Raw genomic sequence first — 22,191 nt, 5'->3', positions numbered from 1 at the left:
TGAGGGCTAGACCATCTGAGATTAGGGTGATTCCTCCATCCAGGGTTGTATCTGTTGCTGGAGAGGTCATAATTGTTCTGCTGTGGTTGATTTTGCTGCTGAGGTTGAGGAAGTCTATTGTAAATGTTTGCAGCATAAGCTTCGGGCTGCTCAATTGCTCCCGGTTGCTGCATGGAAGGGCAAAGGTCTGTATGGTGGTCAGCAGAGGAGCACAAACCACAGACCCTTGCGACAGGTACAGATTTCTGGTTCAAGGCCAGTTGGGTTACCAAGTTAACCAATGCATCCAGTTTGCCTTCAAGCTTCTTAGTTTCAGATGATGCAGCTGAGTTTGTAGCTACCTCATGCACTCCTCTAATGACTATAGCATCATTTCTTGCGCTAAACTGCTGGGAGTTGGAAGCCATCTTCTCAATTAAATTTCTGGCTTCAGCAGGAGTCATGTCTCCAAGGGCTCCACCACTGGCAGCATCTATCATACTTCTCTCCATATTACTGAGTCCTTCATAAAAATATTGGAGAAGCAGCTGCTCTAAAATCTGATGGTGAGGGCAACTGGCACATAGTTTTTTAAATCTCTCCCAGTATTCATACAGGCTCTCTCCACTGAGTTGTCTAATACCTGAGATATCCTTCCTGATGGTTGTGGTCTTGGAAGCAGGGAAATTTTTTTCTAAGAATACTCTCTTAAGGTCATCCCAGCTCGTGATGGACCTTGGAGCAAGGTAATACAACCAGTCCTTTGCCATTCCCTCTAAAGAATGATAAAAAGCCTTCAGAAATATGTGATCCTCTTGGACATCTGAGGGTTTCATGGTGGAGCAGACAATATGAAATTCTTTCAGATGTTTGTGCGGGTCTTCACCTGCAAGGCCATGAAACTTTGGAAGCAAATGGATGAGTCCAGTTTTAAGAACATATGGGACATCCTCATCAGGGTATTGGATGCACTAGCTTTCGTAGGTGAAATCAGGTGCAGCCATTTCCCTTAGAGTCCTCTCACGGGGTGGAGGTTGTGCCATGTTCTCAGAATGTTCAAAATCAGAATGCTCAGAATCAGAATGCTCAAAATTATAATGCTCAAAATCAGGATGTTCAAAGTCACCAATAACAGAATGCACAGATTCACAGTAATGGAATGCTCAGGATGATCAAAAGGTATAAACTGATGTCTAACTAATCTATGAAATGTCCTATCTATCTCAGGATCAAAGGGTTGTAAGTCAGATGGATTGCCTCTAGTCATACACTACATTCTGCATGCACAACCAGTTGCCTTGTCATGTAAATAAAGGTGTAGGTTTGAACTACAACTACCCTCAAATGATATCCAAATGACTTAAAATTTTGTGAGCAACCTTATAAAATGATGAGAAGATAGCACAAAATATTTCAGGGAAAAATTCAAAGTCTAACTATGGAAGATAAAAATGGTGGGTTAAGAAAAATAAGTGAATAAAACTTGAAATATAAAAAACTTTTGACAGAATCACTACTTTTGGACGATGGAGATTTTTCTACCCCAAATAGGTATATAATAATTGCGATTCTGATAACCGGAGCAAAAGTTATGTCCGTTTGAAGTTTTGACAAACACAAAATATGCTACTTTTTTGGAACTTTCAAATCTGACCAAACTAAAGGCTCTAGCTATTTTTCCCACAAAATATGGATTGAAAGAAGTTACCACAAAAAAAGTTAGCCAAAAATAACAACCCTAGCTACTGAAACAAAAAATCCAAAATAATTCAGCATGGGTGGTCACTAAAATCCGTCGCTACATGATTTCTACTACTACTTTGTTTTGTCGCAAGCAAAAGTGGTCGCTAAGTCCGCCGCAAAACACTATTCACAGCAAAACACCCAAAACTAAAACAGGGGAAGCGCTTAATAGGAAAACTAAAAAAGAACACACACTAAAAAAAATACCAGGACATTAAACAACACTAACACACATACTAACACAATACTAACAATTAAACATAAAACACGAAAGAATTAAACACACAACGCTAGCTATTATGAACCTTTGGACAGTGCTCCCCCGCAACGGTGCCAAATTTGATCGAGGTCATACCCGAATCAATAAACATGAAAATGCAGTAACTAGGAAGTGATCTCCTAGGTCGTTTCCCAACGAGCAATGATAAACCAAACGTTCATAATATACTTGCAGTAACAGTAACGATTAGGGGGGGTTGTTTGTTTTGTGATTTAAGGAACAGAACAAGTAAACTGGAATACGAAACTAATAATATTAAAAATGGGTTGTTTCCTCTGATTCAGAAGCCATTCTCTTATCCTGGGTTATGGAGAATTCTTCCCTAACAGTTAACCACTTAATCCAACCCTATTTCAATTTACTAAGCGAAAATCAAGTTAGGGTTGTCAATACGTGATTAGGCACCACATACACCAGTTAGCCCTTCGTCCATTAAGCATGAACGCAAGTTAGGCTCAGAGGCAACTAATCGAACACGAAGCGTGCACTGATTAATGTTCACGAATTTGGGTTAACTGGTGAAGGGAAAACTGCCAGGGAACCACATTATAAACGAAACCTCAAAGAGAGTTAGGCTTCTTCCTCAAAAGGAAACAACACTAGAATATTTAGCCTTCCATAGATTCAAACAGAAAACGTAAAAGAAACATGAAGCAAAAACGTAAATGAGACAGAAACGTAAATGAGACAGAAACGAAAATGAAAAAAGAAACGTAAATGAAAGTAGAAGTAGAAACAAGAACGAAATTGTAATTAGAAGCAGGAAATGGAAAATTGCAATACGTGAACAGTAGCATCCAAGCAGAAAAACGTAAAACCCTAAACAAAGCTCTGAATAATGAATAGCATAACAGAATAGCCTTGCACGAATCCCAAGGCTGCTATTTAAAAAGAGTCACTCAAAGTCACTGGGCCCTATTACAATACTTTGGCCCAAAACGAAATAAACACTGAACAACATAAAATAAAATTGCGAAATTTCCTAATTAGAAATTAACTAAGGTAAGCGCTGCTTTATTTGCCCTCTTCAAGTCCATAACCAAAATCCGGATTAAGCCCAATGTTTCATTAATTCCTGAAATTAGATTAAAAACATCAAATTAGCTAAATGAGCCCAAATAATAAAGTTGCCTAATTAATTGACAATTAAGACCAATCAGTAATTAAAATGGTGCAAAAAGGGTTTAGAAAATAGAAGGAAATGATGGCACATCATACACTTTGAGTGATTTTCTTCTATTTTTGTTGAACCCAGTGTTTCCTCTAAATGCTCATTTAGAAGCGAAATGCTAACATCCAAAATCTCATTTATGGTTATGAGAAGATTTCATCAGTATACTCTCCTTCCCCGATAGACACATTGCTTTTCATCCAAAAAATATGTTGCTTTGATCAGTTGGAAGTTTTGTCTCTTCACTAAAGCATGTTCGCATTTTAGTAAAGAAAACACTGAGACTATTTTTAGTCTCACAAGTTATCCAGAACTACGTAGGTCTGAGTTCCTCATTAAGGATACGTAGCAGCAAGAGCCTCGCTTTTGTCGGCCGCCCCACAATCTCTGTCATACTGACCTTGGAGTCATGCGACAAGCAGAAATACCCTAGCGGTTATCCGTATACACTTTTTGCTATCTGTAAGACTTAAAGCATGATAGCACGCAGAGACAAACATCGTCTTCTGCGGCTTTTGTAATTCAGAGGCGATGGGCCCGATGACATGCGGGAACCATTTGGTCCCGCACTTTCTTTTGTTATCTGTAAGACTCAAAGCATGATAGCACGCTGAGACTAACGTCGTCTTCTGCGCCTTTTTTCATCCAGAGGCGGCGAGCCCGATGACATGCAGGAACCATTTGGTCCCGCACTTAATACTTTTGCTATCTATAAGACTCAAAGCATGATAGCACGCAGAGACTAACGTCGTCTTCTGCGCCTTTTGTCATCCAGAGGCGGTGGGCCCGATGACATTCGGGAACCATTTGGTCCAACACCTTTTTGCTATCTATAAGACTTAAAGCATGATAACACGCAGAGACTAACGTTGTCTTCTGCGCCTTCTGTCATCCAGAGGAGGCGGGCCCGATGACATGTAGGAACCATTTGGTCCCACACCTTTTTGCTATCTATAAGACTCAAAGCATGATAGCACGCAGAGACTAACGTCGTCTTCTGCGCCTTCTGTCATCCAGAGGAGGCGGGCCCGATGACATGCAGGAACCATTTGGTCCCGCACTTAATACTTTTGCTATCTATAAGACTCAAAGCATGATAGCACGCAGAGACTAACGTCGTCTTCTGCGCCTTTTGTCATCCAGAGGCGGTGGGCCTGATGACATGCGGTTATACGCACACTCGATGAGTGATAAATGCGCAGAGACAGATTCTGTGCCCTTTATCATTCAGGAGCAGCGAGTCGAGTGGTAAATGCGCATAGACGAATTCTGCGCCCTTTGCCATTCGGATTTCGCAAATTGGGTGATAAATGTGCATAGACGAATTCTGCTTTTACTTTTGGTTAAGTTTCTCTTCTACTCCTTATTCTCTTAACAACATAAGTAAAAGCCTTAGAAGAGTAAATTTTTAATAAGTAAAGGTTTAGAAATAATTAATTCAACCCCCCCTTCTTAATTATTCTGAGGCCACTCGATCCAACAGTGTAGTCATCGCGTCCAATAATAAGCGCTGAGATCTGTCCAGTTGATGATATACACCACCATTGTCACCAGCTCCTGCCATGATTAAGGAGCAAAGAATTTTGCAGTAATTTAAAAAAAGATTCAGGACCTCACCACACTCTACTCACGTGTTTCTCTCTTTGATGGTAGTTCACTCGTGTTTGATGCTCTCAATATAGGCTTTTGTGTGATGTTTTCACTCTTGCCTTTTACCACTCACTCACTCTTAAGTTCCTGGATGAATCAAATTAGACACACAAGGTATATAACAGGTGTCGCAACGTGCCCTTTCGCGGGCGAGCGAAGGCGAGGCTCACGGGTGCGCTTTGCAAAGGAGGAAAGATGCGCGGAGTCGCCACCAACGTTTATTTGTGGAAAACGTCGGGAAAACCGAAGGAAACCGGTCAAAATGAAAATTCTAAGTTCGGGAGTTGTATTTACGTTTGAGGAAGGTATTAGCACCTCTCACGTTTGTCTCAAAGGACAACAGCCTATTTTTTAGAATTGTGGAAATTGTGTTACCTTAACTTTTATTTCTTTTTATTTTTTTGAGGTCGATGAAAGCGGGGCTCTTGCTCCTACGTACCCTCCATTGAAGAGGAAATCAGACCTACGTAGTTCTTTCTTATGCGTGAATCAAGTGTTTTTTTTTACTTGAAAGGTGATCATTTTAAGCCGTTGGACCTTAAAAATGATCCATTTTACGTGGTAAGAAACTGAAATGATAAACTTTCAAAACCTTATTTTTTGTGGACGAGCTTGACTAGGCGAGTTGATTTTAGCCTTAATTTCACTTTAGTTATTAGTCGATTCAATTAAGAATGAGAAATCCCAAAGAGAAAACGTCCGATTGATTTTTCGCTTTATTTTACTAAAAGGGTATTTGTTGATTATTATATTATTATTTTACCTCTTTTTCTATTTCCAACGTGGTTACCGCACGACCGAACGGTCGGAATGCATCTTAACCGAAATTAACGGATGATACAATTCAAACGATCGGTGGAAATTTATTTTATTTTTAGATTAGGCGAGAAATGACTTAAATAAATGACTCAAGCACGTCAAAAGGGGGTATAGAAAGCGAATGAAAATGAGAATAAAAATACATGAAACAAAATGTGGACCACCACGGGTACATAGAATGAATTGAAAAGCTCGGTTTGAGGTACTTACCTGTTGAAGACTGAAGAAAACGAAGAACGAACGATGAATGTTGAAGAACGGTCAAGAACGACGAAGAACGATGAAGAATTTCCACATAATCGCTTACGAAAGCATTACGGAAGCACTTCGACTCGATTTTTCTTCACGAAAACGTGTTTTTTGCCCAAAATAGCCGAAATGCATAGCCAAAGGGGTCTTGAACCTTTTGAAACAGCTCCCCCCTCCCCTATTTATAGAAAAAAAATAGGTGCTTGCCGCCCAGAGACTTAATGAAGAAGATTTCTAAGCGCACCCGAATTATTAAGTTCACCCCCCTTTCGTATTTTACAGAAAAGTTACGGAAGCCTTATGGAAGTGTTTTCGAATTTGATTTTCATCTTTTTTCTCTTTCATTTCACCAATGTTAAGGGGAATATGCTTACCCAAGGTTTTTTGGAAATTTTACGGAAGTATTACAGAAGCCGCGGAAGCCCCGGAAACCATTTTTCAAAAATGTGGAGGAGCTTGCCGCCCAATTGCTTCCTCCGTAAGCAACCCAACTTCCAAAATGTTCTAGAAGGGCCTAGACTCGAATTGCTATTTACACCCCTATCTTGATAAGTTCACCCCACCTTCTTTCGTAATATACGGAAAAGTTACGAAAGCCTTACGGAAGCATATATGACTTAACTTTCATCTTTTTCTCTTCCCTTTCACCAATGTTAAGTTGAATATGCTTACCCAAGGTTTTCGGAAATTTTACGGAAGTATTACGGAAGTCGCGGAAGCCCCGGAACCATTTTTCAAAAACGTGGAGGAGCTTGCCGCCCAGTTGCTTCCTCCTTAAGCAACCCAACTTCCAAAATGTTCCGGAAGGGCCTAGATTTGAATTTCTATTTACACCCCTATCTTGATAAGTTCACCCCCCTTTACCTTTTTTGGTGATTCTTTTTCCGTAACGTTACGAAACTTTACGAATTTCGTAACGATACTTATTTTCTTTCCGTAAGGTTACGGATCCTTACGGATCATGTATTTACTCTTTTTTAGCTTTCGAAGAAGTTACAGAAACTCACGGATTGCGTAACAACACCTCCTTTTGGTTTCCGCCACATTACGGAATTTCACGGATCGTGTAAGGCTGCTTCCTTTTGATTTCCGGCATGTCTCGGGACTTCACATATTGTGAAACAAAGGATGCCAAGTATCTCAAAGCGGCCGATCAAAGGTTGCATATTATCAAGTAATAATCCCCGGACGAAATTAGGGTATGACAGTTGCCCCTCTTTACTTACCTTTTATCGGAGATAAGAGGAAAGCAAAGATAAGACACTGATTTCGTCCGTCTTGCCCTTTCCGTGACTAGTCTATGACGACTCTCGTCTCTACTCCTTCTTTTTCTGCACAACACAAAACAAAATACAAACAACAACAAAAACAACAATATCATAATATACATATACACGTTTGGCAAAGGAATCAATCGGGAAAATAACAAAGATCACATTTCCCGGTCAAGAGGATCCGCACTTGACGATGAAAAACCCTGGAGAATGGAGGATTGCACTAGAGGGTCCTCACTAGTCAATCATGAAGTATGACTCCAAACTCTTTGGGTGGAGGACGCATGAACGAAAACACAATTCATGGGGCTCCAAAAAAAGTGGAGAATGGAGGATTGCACTTGAGGGTCCACACTTAGGCAATCATGAAGCATAGCCCCAAACTCGAAGGTGGAGGATACATGAATAGCGCTAGGCAATGACATTCATGGGGCTCCGAAAAAAAAGGGGAGAATGGAGGATTGCACATGAGGGTCCACACTTAGGCAATCATGAAGCATAGCTCCAAACACGAAGGTGGAGGACACATGAACAGCGCTAGGCAATGACATTCATGGGGCTCTGAAAAAAAGGGGAGAATGGAGGATTGCACTTGAGGGTCCACACTTAGGCAATCATGAAGCATAGCTCCAAACTCGAAGGTGGAGGACATATGAACAGCGCTAGGCAATGAAATTCATGGGGCTCCGAAAAAAGGGGAGAATGGAGGATTGCACTTGAGGGTCCACACTTAGGCAATCAAGAAGCATAGCTCCAAACTTGAAGGTGGAGGACACATGAACAGCGCTAGGCAATGACATTCATGGGGCTCCGAAAAAAAGGGGGAATGGAAGATTGCACTTGAGGGTCCACACTTAGGCAATCATGAAGCATAGCTCCAAACTCGAAGGTGGAGGACACATGAACAGCGCTAGGCAATGACATTCATGGGGCTCTGAAAAAAAGGGGAGAATGGAGGATTGCACTTGAGGGTCCACACTTAGGCAATCATGAAGCATAGCTCCAAACTCGAAGGTGCAGGACACATGAACAGCGCTAGGCAATGACATTCATGGGGCTCCGAAAAAAAGGGGAGAATGGAGGATTGCACTTGAGGGTCCACACTTAGGCAATCATGAAGCATAGCTCCAAACTCGAAGGTGGAGGACACATGAACAGCGCTAGGCAATGACATTCATGGGGCTCCGAAAAAAGTGGAGAATGGAGGATTGCACTTGAGGGTCCACACTTAGGCAATCATGAAGCATAGCTCCAAACTCGAAGTGAGACACATGAACAGCGCTAGGCAATGACATTCATGGGGCTCTGAAAAAGTGGAGAATGAAGGATTGCACTTGAGGGTCCACACTTAGGCAATCATGAAGCATAGCTCCAAACTTGAAGGTGGATGACACATGAACAGTGCTAGGCAATGACATTCATGGGGCTCCGAAAAAAAGGGGAGAATGGAGGATTGCTCTTGAGGGTCCACACTTAGGCAATCTCCATTTACTCGTTGTTTTACAGCACCCCCACCAACGTGCAAGACGAGTAATCTATGATTGAACGGTCTTGGAAGTCCAAACTCAGGAGCACAGTTCGCTTGAGCAAACTGACCAATGGCTTGCACTTGAAAATCCTGATGAGTCATTAGAGACATCTAACAACAGCTTTCGAAATTGCCCCATGTGTGGCATCTCTTGTCAATGTCAGGATTTACACGCGATTCTCCTCAAATTTCAGCCAGCCTGCATCAATTAGACCTTGCACCTTACGCTTCAGGGCCCTACAATGCTCAATGGAACGCCTCGGGGCTTCTCCATGACGAGCACACATTGCGTTCGAGTCGTATCCTCGAAAAAATGGACATGGGAGCAAGTCAACATAGGACACCGGAATTTGGGTGAATTCTACGAGTTTTTTTTTTCGCGTCAAAACTCATTTCTTGGCGGGTGTTTTTGGATTGTGCTAAAGGTGATGTTCGTCATTGGAAGTGCGGTAGACATACTTTGTGGTTGATTTAGGGATGGCCTTTGTCGATAACTGGGCGGTGGGTAAGGAGAAGGTTTGTTTATTGGCTGAGTAATGACATTGTTGGGTTGGTGGGAAACTTGGCTATATAGGAATGGCAGTCACAGCATGGGCTTCTCCCTCATTCTCACCCTCTTCATTTTCCCTAGTTTTTTTTTTTTTTTTTGCATTTATCAAAGCATGATGATCAGATTTGCCTCTCTTTAGACCCACTTTGATCCTTTCTTTGGTGAAGACCATATCATCAAAGCTTGAAGGTGTGTAGCCCACCATCTTTTCATAGTAGAATACTGGTAATGTGTCTACTATCATTGTCATCATTTTTTTCTCCGTCATTGAGGTGCCACTTGAGCTGCCAGGTCTTTCCACCTTTGGGCGTATTCTTTTGAAAGATTCGTGCCCCCTTTTTGCACATGTTCTGTAGTTGCATCCTATCCGAAGCCATTATACCGATACTGCCTAACGAAGGCAACCATTAGGTCCTCCCAGGAATGGACTCGGGAAGGTTCCAAGTTAGTGTACCAGGTAACAACTACCCCAGTAAGACTTTCTTGGAAGGAATGTATAAACAATTCCTCATCTTTTACATATGCCCCCATCTTCCGACAATACATCTTTAGATGGTTCTTGGGGCAAGTAGTCCCCTTGTACTTGTCAAAGTCCGGGACCTTGAACTTGGGAGGGGTGATGATATTGGGTTCTAGGAACAACTCTTTTAAGTTAGCAAAGGCATAATCTTCACCTCCTTCAATGGCCCTGAGCCTTTCCTCTAAATGATCCAACTTTTCCATTTTTGCCATAGCACGAGGGTTTTTACTTGTTGTGGAATGCAAGAGGTGTAGCTGGGGGTGATACTGAGGGCCTTCCAAAGTGTTTTCAAGGGGTATACCACCAACTGCTTGCCCTTCAGTGGTATATCCGAGCCAAGGCTCGAAGTCGGCTACATTGTGATGGGGAATTTCATGTGTCTCCCCCACGGTTTAAGAGGCATGTGCATGATCAGTTTGGGGGTTGTTGGCTCTCAATGGGTATAGGAGTGGAGTTATTGACATTCTTATTGGGAGTGTACGCCACATTGGGTGGCGTATAGTTGAGAGGCAAGCCATATGGCAGGAAGGCGTGCTCGTTTTGAATTTGCACATCATGGGGGCCGCCCGTACTTCCCAAATCTTTGCCTACCATATCTGAGGTTGGATGATTCATTTGGTTGATGCCAGATGGGGACGTCGGGTTCACCTTAGCAACAACGCTGGTAGCGGCAATTGCAACCGCATTGGCTTCCATTATCTTCTTCACGCTCATCATGGCCTCCATTATTGCGGCCATTTGCTCTTTCATGGCCTCCATGTCGGCCTCCATCTACTCTTGTACCTCCTCCTCTTTACCCATCACTCTAGCTCTAGCACAGGTTCGGTAAGGGCGTTGTAAAGTGGGTTCTTTTCTTTTTTATAACAATGATTAAGTTCTCTCTTTTTTTATTTTATTTTCAAGGAAAGAATGTAATGAGCAATGCAACCAATGAAAAGTATGGATGTACGTGAATGATGCATAGTTGAAGTATTGCGAATTTTTACGCAGGAGGGTTGAATCAATTTAGATTTTCAACATGGTCCATGACATCTTTGTCAAGGTGAAGCTGGAAGTAACAAGGATATCAACAATCCTAAACATGTTTGGCAGTAGACGAAGCAATGATGTAACACGATCCGTCTTTTGCCCCAATTTTTGCAAGATGGTTACTTCCATGCTTCAACTTGACTTGATGAACCTTTTCGTAAAAGCACGAGCTTGGTTCAACCCCATAACTCAGGGAATGGCAATTTTGATCGCCAATACTTCAACAACATTTCATAGGGATGAAAGACCCGAGAATACGCATGCTATGCATGGAAAATGTAATTATGAGATTGAGATGCCCGAAGAGACATCCTTTCTTCATTAACCACGCATTAGGTACCATGCTCAATCATTTTGTTTTGTTGTTTGTGTTTTTTTTTTTTAATTTTAGAAATGGGTTTATGATCCCAACATGGTTGGCTCATTGTACCTAACACATGCAACTAAGAATGCATCATGAATTTTCATGCTTCCCTTTTTTTTGTTTTGCAGAGGAAAATGCAAGGATCATGGATGAGCGAACATGAAAACAAAAGGTATGCAGTTTGTAGAACAAAAAGTTTGTTGAACACATATGCATGATGATGCAATGACTCATGCAAAATGTGATGCTGGAATATGATAACGAACAAATGTAGGAACGATATGTTCATTATGATGCCATGAAGAGATGCTTATGCGATGCATGATATGAATGCATTTACGGACACGAGAGCCCAGAAAATCATCTCTCCTTACTTGCGCATTTGGGGGCGTAGTGCCCCATGTGTCCAGTTAAGAAGATGATACGGATCTTCCGACTTCCCACGACAAAAGATGAGACCCACATACAACGCATGTGTGACGGCATGATGCAGATGCACAAAAGCGCAATAGGGGGATTTACACAGCATGCCAATATCCTCAAATAATCATACAACAAAGGCGTACATGACCTTTAGGTTATATGCATGACAGTGTTTAAAATGGCACGCAGCGTGTTTGCTCCGTGCCCCTATTTTAGGGACCTATAGGATAATATCTAGGGGTCTCTAATAACTACTCCCAATAATTCATAGCTCCCACGGCTGTTTTCTAGAGGTATCATCACTCAAGATAATAATATTATAGCGGTATGGAATACCAGCGACAACATATTATAAAGAGAGAAAGCTCTAGAGGAGGTTTCACTATTATCAAGCAAGTCGGAGACCTAGCATGATCATAGATTCACCTCCACTCCTTAGATTCCCATGAACCCGGGTATAGGGCCCCTTTTTTACTCAACCTGTGGGTGCTTAGTGTAAAATGTGGAAAAGACAGCACTTATTACATTTTACACAATTTAATAAATGCACACACAAGGTTTCACAATTCCACAATTTCTTAGAATAGGCCTAACTCACAAAAAGGTCCCCAGTGGGGTCGCTGTCATACCCTAATTTCGTCCGGGGACCTTTGCTTGATGACATGCGACTTTTCTTTGGTCCTTGTGAGGTGCTTGGCACCCATCATTAGGCAATTTGTGAAATTCTGGGACATGCCGAAAAAGAAAAGAAAATATTGATGCACAATCCGTAAGGTTCCGTGACACACCGAAAATCAAATGGAAGCATCGTTGCGTAGTTAGTGAGGTTCCGTAACATTCCGTAAGTCAAAAAGGGGATGATTATGTAATCCGCAAGGTTCCATAACATTACGGAAAGAAAACAAGTATCGTTACGAAATTCATAAGTTTCCGTAACTACGAAAAAAGAATCACCAAAAAAAAAGCCAAAGGGGGTGTATTTAGTAAAATGGGGGGTGCAAACAGTAATTTTCGAATCTGGGCCCTTCTAGAGGTTTCAAGGCAATTTCTTGCTTAAGGTTGAAGTAACCTAGCTCGCCTGGGCGAGCTAGATGGCCACCACACCCCCCGTTTTGTTGAAAAATGGGATTCCGGGGCTTCCGGGACACCCGTAATGCTTCCGTAAAATTCCCATAACTCTAAATAAGCATAATTAACTTAATACGGGTGAGACGGAAGAGAAAAAAAGAAGAAAATCAAGTCCTATATGCTTCCGTAACTTTTCCGTAAATTATGAAAGAAGGGGGGTGAACTTATCAAAATTGGGGGGTGCAAATAACAATTTCGAAATTTTGAATTGGGCCTTCCAGAACGTTTTTTGAAGCTGGGTTGCTTCTGGAGCCTGGGCGAGCTGGGCGGCAACCTCCTCCCCCTTTTTCCTATAAAAAGGCTGAAGGGGGCTGTTCTAATGATCCCTCAGCACCCTGGCTATGTATTTCAGCTGTTTTGGGTGAAAAAAATTGTTTCCGTGAAGAAAATCCTAGCTGAGGTGCTTCCGTAACGCTTCTGAGATGTTTCCGTAAGCAAATCCGTGAAGGTTTTCGTCCGTTCTTCATCCGTTCTTCATTCTTCAACGGGTAAGTTTTCGAATCCGAGATTTTCAATTCATTTCTTGTTTTTTTAAGCTTTCATCTTTATTTTCGATTTCTTTTCTTCCGTCTTTAACGCGCTTTTACCGTTTATTTAAGCCGTTTTCTCATCTAATAAATGATAAAATGAATTTCAACCGATCATTTGTGTTGTAATCTCATTTAATCACTTTTAAAATGAAATCTAACCGATCTTTCACGCTATAACCTCGGTTAAACCAAAAAAAGTAAAATAATAATAAAATAATCAAAATATCTTGAAAAATAATAATAAAATAATCAAAATATCTTTGAATAAAATAAATTAAAAAAATCAATCGGACGTTTTTCTTTGGAAGTTTCCTTGAATGAATTGATTAATAACCAAAGTGAAACTAAGACTAAAATAGACTCACAAATCAAGTTTTGTCCGAAAATCACTAAAAGCCGTTTTAAGGTCCAACGCCTTAAACGGTCCTCTTTGCTTTTATCGGTTAACATGGACCGTTCAAAAGCATAAAATCAACATGTAACTTTACCGCTTTTGCAAGAACTACGTAGGTCTGATTTCCTCATCGCAATTGAGGATACGTAGGAGCAAAAGCCCCGCTTTTCTCAACCATCCCAAGAGATCGTTAATGGTCCAATGCCTTAACGTTTCTCTCCTTTCAAAAACAAGAGATCGTTAATGGTCCAACGCCTTAACGTTTCTCTCCTTTCAAAATCAAAAGACCGTTTAATGGTCCAACACCTTAAATGACCCTTTGTTCAATAACAACATATTTTGCAAAAAAAGACAAAAACAACTTAACCAAACACTTTGTTCCGAAAGAACTACGTAGGTCTGATTTTCTCATCCCAAAATTGAGGAATACGTAGGAGCAAAGGGAAACACCCTTGTTGACCACAAAAAAAGGAAAAAATATAAAGGGTATAAAGGATATAAGGACATAAAAGGGAACGTAAAAATCAAAGTCATGTTTGCACATTCGATTAAAGGCTGCCGTCCCTTGGGACGGACGTGTGGGGTGCTAATACCTTCCCCGTGCGTAAATACAACTCCCGAACCTTTCACTTAAAAGTTCGTAGATCGCGTCTTTTTCTGGTTTTTCCGACGTTTTCCTCAAATAAACGCTGGTGGCGACTCCGCGCGTATTCCTTTCATGGAACACGCATCCCGCGAGTCTCGCGTCGCCCTCCCGCCGAAGGGTAGGTTGCGACAGTTGGCGACTCCACTGGGGACTGTTTTTTAGAGAGTTAGGCCATTTAATCTTGTGCAATGTTTTATCATGACTTTCTCCTTTGTTGGTTTCCCTTTATTTGTCTTATGTTCTTGTGTATATAAACTATTTGTTGCTTTTAGTGTGTTTTAGAATGTATGCAGGAGGTAAATATTTATTCATTTGATGCACACAAACACTAACACTATTTGCACACACTGTGAGTGAAAAAGGGCCCTATACCCGGGTTCATGGGAACATAAGGAGTGGAGGTGAATCTGTGATCATGCTAGGTCTCCGACTTGCTTGATTACAGTGAACCCTCATCTAGAGCTTTTCTCTTTGAAAACTTATTGTTGCTAGTAGTCCCTACTGCTACAATATGTTCTTCGAAGGGGATGATACCTCTAGAAACCATCAAGAGAGATATGACTACCTTGGGGATTATTGCTAAAAGCCTAGTTAGTTCTCTCCCTTATAGGTCCCTTAAATAGGGGCACGGAGCAAACACGCTGCGTGCCATTTTTCACACTGTCATGCATAAGTATCATATACCCGTTTGCTTATGTTCAGTGAATATTATCATACTATGTACATCCCCGTATTGTACCTTTCGCATGTGCATCATGTGCGGGTTCCGTCTTAATCCCCTCTCTTGGGCAAACCAACGGAGGGTCCGTGTCACCTTCTTAAATACATACGTTGGGCACTTTGCTACCCCAAGACGTTGTATCTAAGAAGGAGACAATTTCCCGAGCTCCCGTATTCATAAATTGCATCCGTGTCATATGCATTCCTTCATGCATTCATCCATTCCACCCATGATAGATGTCGGAGTTTTGATTCGCACTAGATTTTATTTCACTTTAGTAAAACATGGGATCAAGTCAAAAGCCTTCGCTTAAAAAGAGGTTTTATCAAGTCAAAATCAAGAGCTTAGAGGTCACCAGTTTACGAAAGTTGGGGCAATTAATGGGTCAACTTCAATGGCAAGCCTTCCGCAAAGCCTATGGTAAGCATTTGGGACCTAGCTAGGGTAGAAGTCTCCATGGAACCAATTGCCTCCCTCGCCCAGTATTATGATCAGCCGTTGAGGTGCTTCATCTTTGGGGACTTCCAGCTATCACCAATGGTGGAAGAATTTGAAGAGATCCTAGGATGTCTTCTAGGGGGAAGGAAACCATACCTCTTCTCAGGGTTCTACCCCTCATTGGCCAGAATTTCTAAAAAAGTCCAAATCTCGGCGCAGGAATTAGACCGCCAAAGGCAAGTCGAAAATGGGGTGGTCGGAATACCGAGAAAATATTTGGAGGTAAAAGCAAGAATCTTGGCAGATAAAGGCGAGTGGACCCCATTCATAGATATTCTCACACTGTTGATTTTCGAGGGAGTCCTCTTTCCAAATGTGGATGGGTTGGTGGACCTGGCAGCGATCGACGTTTTTCTCGCCTATCATAACCACAAGGAAAGTCCGGTTGTCGCTATGCTAGCCGACCTATATGACACCTTCGACCGAAGATGTGAAGAAAGCAATGCAAGGATTGTTTGCTATACTCCAGCTCTCTATGTGGGGCTGGTTTCACACCTTTTTCTCCAAGAAGGTAGGCCCGTCTATCCGCTACAAGGTTACCGCTCGTGCGTCGAAAAAGGAAAGGCGAATTGGGACCAACTCTTGGCTAGCATGGGGGGGCGTCTGTTAATTGGTTCCCTCGCTAGAAGGAAGGAAGAATCAAGATTCTATCTTCATGCGAAGGATGTCCAAATGTTCCCTTGATGGGAACAAGGGGTTGTATTAATTATAATCCCGTTCTCGCCATAAGACAGCTTGGCTACCCCATCAGAGGAGCGCCATTAGACGAAAGCATCACGCCTTTCATCGCACGGGGTTTTAGTGACCACAACGCGAGGGTACTCCAAGGAGTTCGCAAGGCATGGGATGCGGCGTGAAGAAAGGACAAAGAGCTTAGGGGAAGCAGTAATGGGATCATCGGCGGCTATCATAAGTGGCTGAGAGTCCGAACACAAGGATTGGATTGGCTCCCAAATCTAAAGACTGTGAGGGACGATGAGGTTAAAGCTTCGGAAGAAAGTGATGAGGTACAAGCCCTAAAGGCAGAGCTTGAAAGAGCCCGAGTAGTCGAAGAGAAGTTCAAGTCCATAGCCATCAAAGTCTGAAAAGAGTATGATGAACTAAGGGACGTCAATATGGCCACCGCTGAAGCCTTGGAACGAGAAACCAAGAAGGCCCGAAAGGAAGAACACATGCCAGCAAAGTTTTGAGGGGCTTTATAGGGCAGCAATAGTAAGCTCAAGCTCCGAAGAGGTGAAAGGAATCATCACGGGTCAAAGGCATGATCTTGAAGGACGAGCTAAAGGCTTACCTTAGGTCGAAAAGAAATTTGTCCCAACAGTTAAGCGAGACTAAAGGGAATATGTGGGCCGTCATCGATGAGTGCAAAGAGAAGCTAAATCTAGCGGCGACTCACGAGCAAAGGCTAGAGGATGAGTACGCCAAGATATCAGCAGAAAGCGAAGCAAGGGAGAGGGTAATTGATTCATGTCACCAAGAGGCAACAATGTGGACAGACCGATTTGCTCTTACTTTGAACAGGAGTCAAGAACTTCCCCGATTGCTAGCCAAGGGCAAAGCAATGGCGGACACCTACTCCGCCCCCAAGAAGATCCACGGACTTCTCAGCTATTGTCAACATATGATAGACTTAATGGACCATATGATTAGAAACCGCTAGGAAGTTTGTATTGTCGCTCAGATCTTGACTAGTTATAACTTTTTGAATAAAATGAGTTTATCCCACGTTTTTACTCCAAAAATCAGTGCGAATCAAGTCACTCCTGCATTTTATCTCTAGCATGCATTGTATGTTGGTCTCGTCCTTTGTCACGGGAAGCCGGAAGGTCCATATCACCTTCTTAATTGTACACATGGGGCACTGCGCCCCCAAATGCACAAGTAAGAAGAGATAATTTTCCGGGCTCTCGTGTCCGTAAAATGCATTCATATCATGCACCACATAAGCATCTCTTCATAACATCATAATGGACATATCCTGCATTTGTCCGTTATCATATTCCAGCCTCACATTTTGCATGAGTCATGGCATCATCATGCATATGCGTTCAACAAACTTTTTGATCTGCAAAATTGCATACCATTTGTTTTCATGTTTGCTCATCCTTGCGTTTTCCTCTACAAAACAAAAACAAAAAAGGGGGAAGCGTGAAACTTCACACTACATTCTTAGTTTCATGTGTTAGGCACCACGAGCCAACCATGTTGGGATCATAAACCCGTTTCACTTAAAAAACAAAATAATTGAACATGGTACCTAATGCATGGTTAACTAGGAAATGGTGTTTCTTCGGGCATCTCAATTTCATAATTACATTTTCCGTGCATAAGCTTAAAGTATGCCCGAGTCATTCATCCCTATGAGATGTTGTTGAAGTATTGGCGATCAGAATTGCCATTCCTTGGATTATAGGGTTGAACCAAGCTCACGCTTTTACAAAAAGGTTCATCAAGTCAAGTTGAAATATGGAAGTAACCGTCTTGCAAAATTGGGGCAAAAGATGAATCGAGTCACATCACTGCTTCGTCTACTGCCAAACATATTTAGGATTATTGATGTCCTTGTTACTTCCAGTTTCACCTTGACAAAGATGTCATGGACCATGTTGAAAATCTAAATTGATTCAACCCCATATCTTGCGTAAAAATTCGCAATACTTCAACTGTACATCATTCGCATGCATCCATGCTTTTCATTGGTTGCATTGCTCGTTTCATTCTTTCCTTGAAAAATAAAATAAAATGAACTTAATCATTGTTATAAAAAAGAAAGGGACACGCTTTACGACGCCCTTACCGAACTCGTGCTAGAGCTAGAGTAATGGGTGAAGTAGAGGAGATACAAGAGAAGACGAAGGCCGACATGGAGGCCATTAAAGAGAAAATGGCCACAATGATGGAGGCCATGATTAGCGTGAAGAAGATAATGGAAGTCAATGCGGTTGCAATTGCCGCTACCAGCGTCGTTGCTAAGGTGAACCCGACGTCCCCATCCGGCCTCAAGCAAATGAATCATCCAACCTCAAATATGGTAGGCAAAGATTTAGGAAGTACGGGCGGCCCCCATGATGTGCAAATTCAAAACGAGCACGCCTTCCTGTCATATGGCTTGCCTCTCAACTATACGCTACCCAATGTGGCGTACACTCCCAATAAGAATGTCAATAACTCCACTCCTATACCCATTGAAAGCCAGCAACCCCAAACTGATCATGCACATGTCTCTTAAACCGTGGAAGAGACCCATGAAATTCCCCATCACAATCTAGCCGACTTCGAGCCTTGGCTCGGATATACCACTGAAGGGCAAGCAGTTGGTGGTATACCCCTACAAAACCCTTTGGAGGGCCCTCAGTATCACCCACAACTGCACCTCTTGCATTCCACAGCGGTTAAAAACCCTCATGACTATGGCAGGAATGGGAAAGTTGGATCATCTAGAGGAAAGGCTCAGGGCCATTGAAGGAGGTGAAGATTATGCCTTTGCTAACCTAGAAGAGTTGTTCCTAATACCCAAACATGGTCATTCCCAAGTTCAAGGTGCCGGACTTTGGCAAGTACAAGGGGACTACTCGCTCCAAGAACCATCTAAAGATGTACTGTCGGAAGATGGGGGCATACGCAAAAGATGAGAAACTGCTGATACATTTTTCCTGAGAAAGTCTTACTAGGACAACTGTCGCCTGGTATACTAACTTAGGAACCTTCTTGAGTCCATTCTTGGAAGGACCTAATGGTTGCCTTCATTAGGCAGTGTCAGTACAATTCTGATATGGCTCCGGATAGGATGCAACTACAAAAAGTGTGCAAAAAGGGGGCACGAATCTTTCAAAGAATACGCCCAAAGATGGAGAGACTTGGCAACTCAAGTAGCACCCCCAAAAACAGAGAAAGAGATTATCACAATGATAGTAGACACGTGACCGGTGTTCTACTATGAAAAAAATGGTGGGTTACACACCTTCAAGTTTTACAGATTTGGTCTTCGCCAGCAAAAAGATCGAAGTGGATCCGAAAAGAGGCAAATTTGATCGTCCTACTAGGACGACTGAGAAAATTGGGGCAAATGAAGAGGGTGAGAAAGAGGGAGAAACCCATGCTGTGACTGCCATTCCTATACGGCCAAGTTTCCCACCAACCCAACAATGTCATTACTCAGCCAATAACAAACCTCCTCCTTACCCACCACCCAGTTATCCACAAAGGCCATCCCTAAATCAACCACAAAGTCTGTCTACCGCACTTCCAATGACGAAGACCACCTTTAGCACAAACCAAAAAAAAAACACCAACAAAAAGGAATTTTGCAGCAAAAAGCCTGTAGGGTTCACCCCAAATTCCGTTGTCATATGCTAAACTTGATCCCATATCTACTTGATAATTCAATGGTAGCCATAACCCTAGCCAAGGTTCATCAACCTCCATTTCTCCGAGAATACGACTCGAACGCAACGTGTGCTTGTCACGGAGAAGCCCCGGGGCGTTCCATTGAGCATTGTACGGCTCTGAAGCGTAAGGTGCAAGGTCTAATTGATACGGGCTGGCTGAAATTTGAGGAGAATCGCTTGTTGAATCCTAACATTAACAAGCAACACCATACATGGGGCAATTCTGGAAGCTGTTGTTATGACTCATCAGGATTTTCAAGTTTATGCCATAAACCACAGTTACAATGGTAAATGATATAGATAAAATGGACATCCTCTCACGAACACATCTTTGCTTATTCAACTTCCACCGGAATGTGAGTGTAAGCCATTGGTCTGTTTGCTCAAGCAACCTGCACTCCTGACTGTTGACTTCCAAGACCGTTCAATCAGAGATTACTCATCTTGCACGTTGGTGGGGGTGCCGTAAAACAATGAGCAAAGTTCAAAACAAATAAGTTTCAAAATAAAAAATAAGTTTCAAAATAAAAAATAAAAAGGCATTTGATTAACTGTGTTTTCAAGTAAAAATATAGGCGTTCATGTGACCTCATTTTGTCTTTTTAGAGAGATGTTGGACAAATGGCCTCAGTTACCTTGAGAAGAAGAGGGGATTGAATTAAGATACGAATATTATTCCCCAATTAAACTTTCACTCTCTCTTTTCGGATTAACAATGCACATAGGGACAACCTTTCCCTTGTGTTCAAGAATCCTCTACTACAAGAGACCCACGGTCTCTTAATCCCTTTTCAGAAATAAGAAGAAGAAATCTCTCTTAAAAGGGATAGATTGTACAATGAAGACCAATCAAAATTCATTATTGAATATGCAAGTGGTTGACCAAGGAATCTTTTTGAGAGGATAAGACATTTCAGTTCAGAAAAACTCTTGATCTTTCGAGAGGATAAAACTGTTTGGGCAATGAAAACTCTCTTTAAAACATTTGAATGGACGTTCATAAAACATTTGAATAGATATGTCTCTTGGAAATTATTTTCTGAAAATTCCCTCTGGTAATCAATTACAAGACTTACGTAATCGATTACAGGTTTTAAAAATTTGAATAAAAACATTTTTAACTACTGGTAATCGATTACCAGAGAGCAAATCTCAAATTGAAATGATAGAATTCTTTGGTCAAACCTTTGTTTGTTTCAATTTGGAAACTTCTTCCTAAAGATTCTAAAGAGATCAAACTTGATCATATATCTTGATTTTCTTGGATAAAACTTCGAAGCACTTGATCCTTTAGCATCATCAAGACATCAAAACATCTTGCTTCTACATAGGAGTCATTTGACTTAATCCATCAACTGAAAGATCCTTCAATTAGTTCTCGTCCTTGGAAAATTCTTTTTTGCAAGAATCAACTGCTTCTTTCATTCTTCCTCACTAGGAGGTCGTGAAAACAAGACAACAATTGGTACCTCTAAGCCCTACACTGGGGCAACGAAAGGCACCATGCAAAAACTTCAAGCGAACCTAGGGGCAGATTAGAAGTTCTCACCCAATAGGTTCCCTCCTACAAGGTCATGACGAAAGGCAACGATTGATACCTCAAAGCCTTACACTGGGGCAATGAGGGGCACCGTGCATGAGCCTCAAGTGAACATAGGGGCCGATCAAAAGTTCTCACCCATCGATGTTTTTAACAAAAAAAAGGGGGACAAACCCTAGGATTTCAATGGATTGATCAAACATCAAACGACTCCATTGCCGTCACTCCAAAATGGTCAAGTGACTAAATCAAACAGAACACACACTCTGAGGGAGTTCCCGGAGAGATTTGCAAAAAAGATAGGATGAGGTTGCATGAATTATCACCTCTTTCAAAAGGACAGCCAATCTGTGTTTTCCAAAAAAAATTAAATCAAAATCAAAATCACAAAATAGGGAAAGAATGTCATGAAAATTGTACAACTTTCCATTACATTGCATTGTTTCAAATGAAGTCCGCATTTACCAAATTTCACGACAAAGGTTGCATGCATCTGCATCCCTAAAAATCATGTTAACTGCATAGATTTCCTACATCTAATGTCCAAATCTTGTGGATTTGGGATGACCGGCCCTCTCGATGAGTCGATCTCTTGCTTTCTCATAAGGGTGGACCTTGGGTACTAGTTATCCTCACCGTTGAGAGGACTACACGTCCTCGCCTTGAGAGGACTACGCGTCCTCACCATCAGAGGGCTGCACGCCCTCACCATCAGAGGACTACACGTCCTCGCCTTGAGAGGGCTGCACGCCCTCACCTTGGGTACT

General features: G+C 41.9%; 1 non-coding gene across 1 annotated transcript; it reads left to right on the top strand.

Moving 5' to 3' along the window:
- Window positions 1-537: 537 nt before the first annotated feature.
- Window positions 538-644, top strand: LOC113001563 (small nucleolar RNA R71). Its single transcript, XR_003266957.1, has one exon. It is a non-coding gene; the product is annotated as a small nucleolar RNA R71 (small nucleolar RNA).
- The last annotated feature ends 21,547 nt before the right edge of the window (window positions 645-22,191 follow it).

This window comes from Glycine max, chromosome 4, assembly GCF_000004515.6.
Source record: "Glycine max cultivar Williams 82 chromosome 4, Glycine_max_v4.0, whole genome shotgun sequence".
Classification (NCBI taxonomy): domain Eukaryota; kingdom Viridiplantae; phylum Streptophyta; class Magnoliopsida; order Fabales; family Fabaceae; genus Glycine; species Glycine max.
Note: the sequence above shows the minus strand (reverse complement) of the source record. Positions and strands in the feature narration are given on the sequence as shown.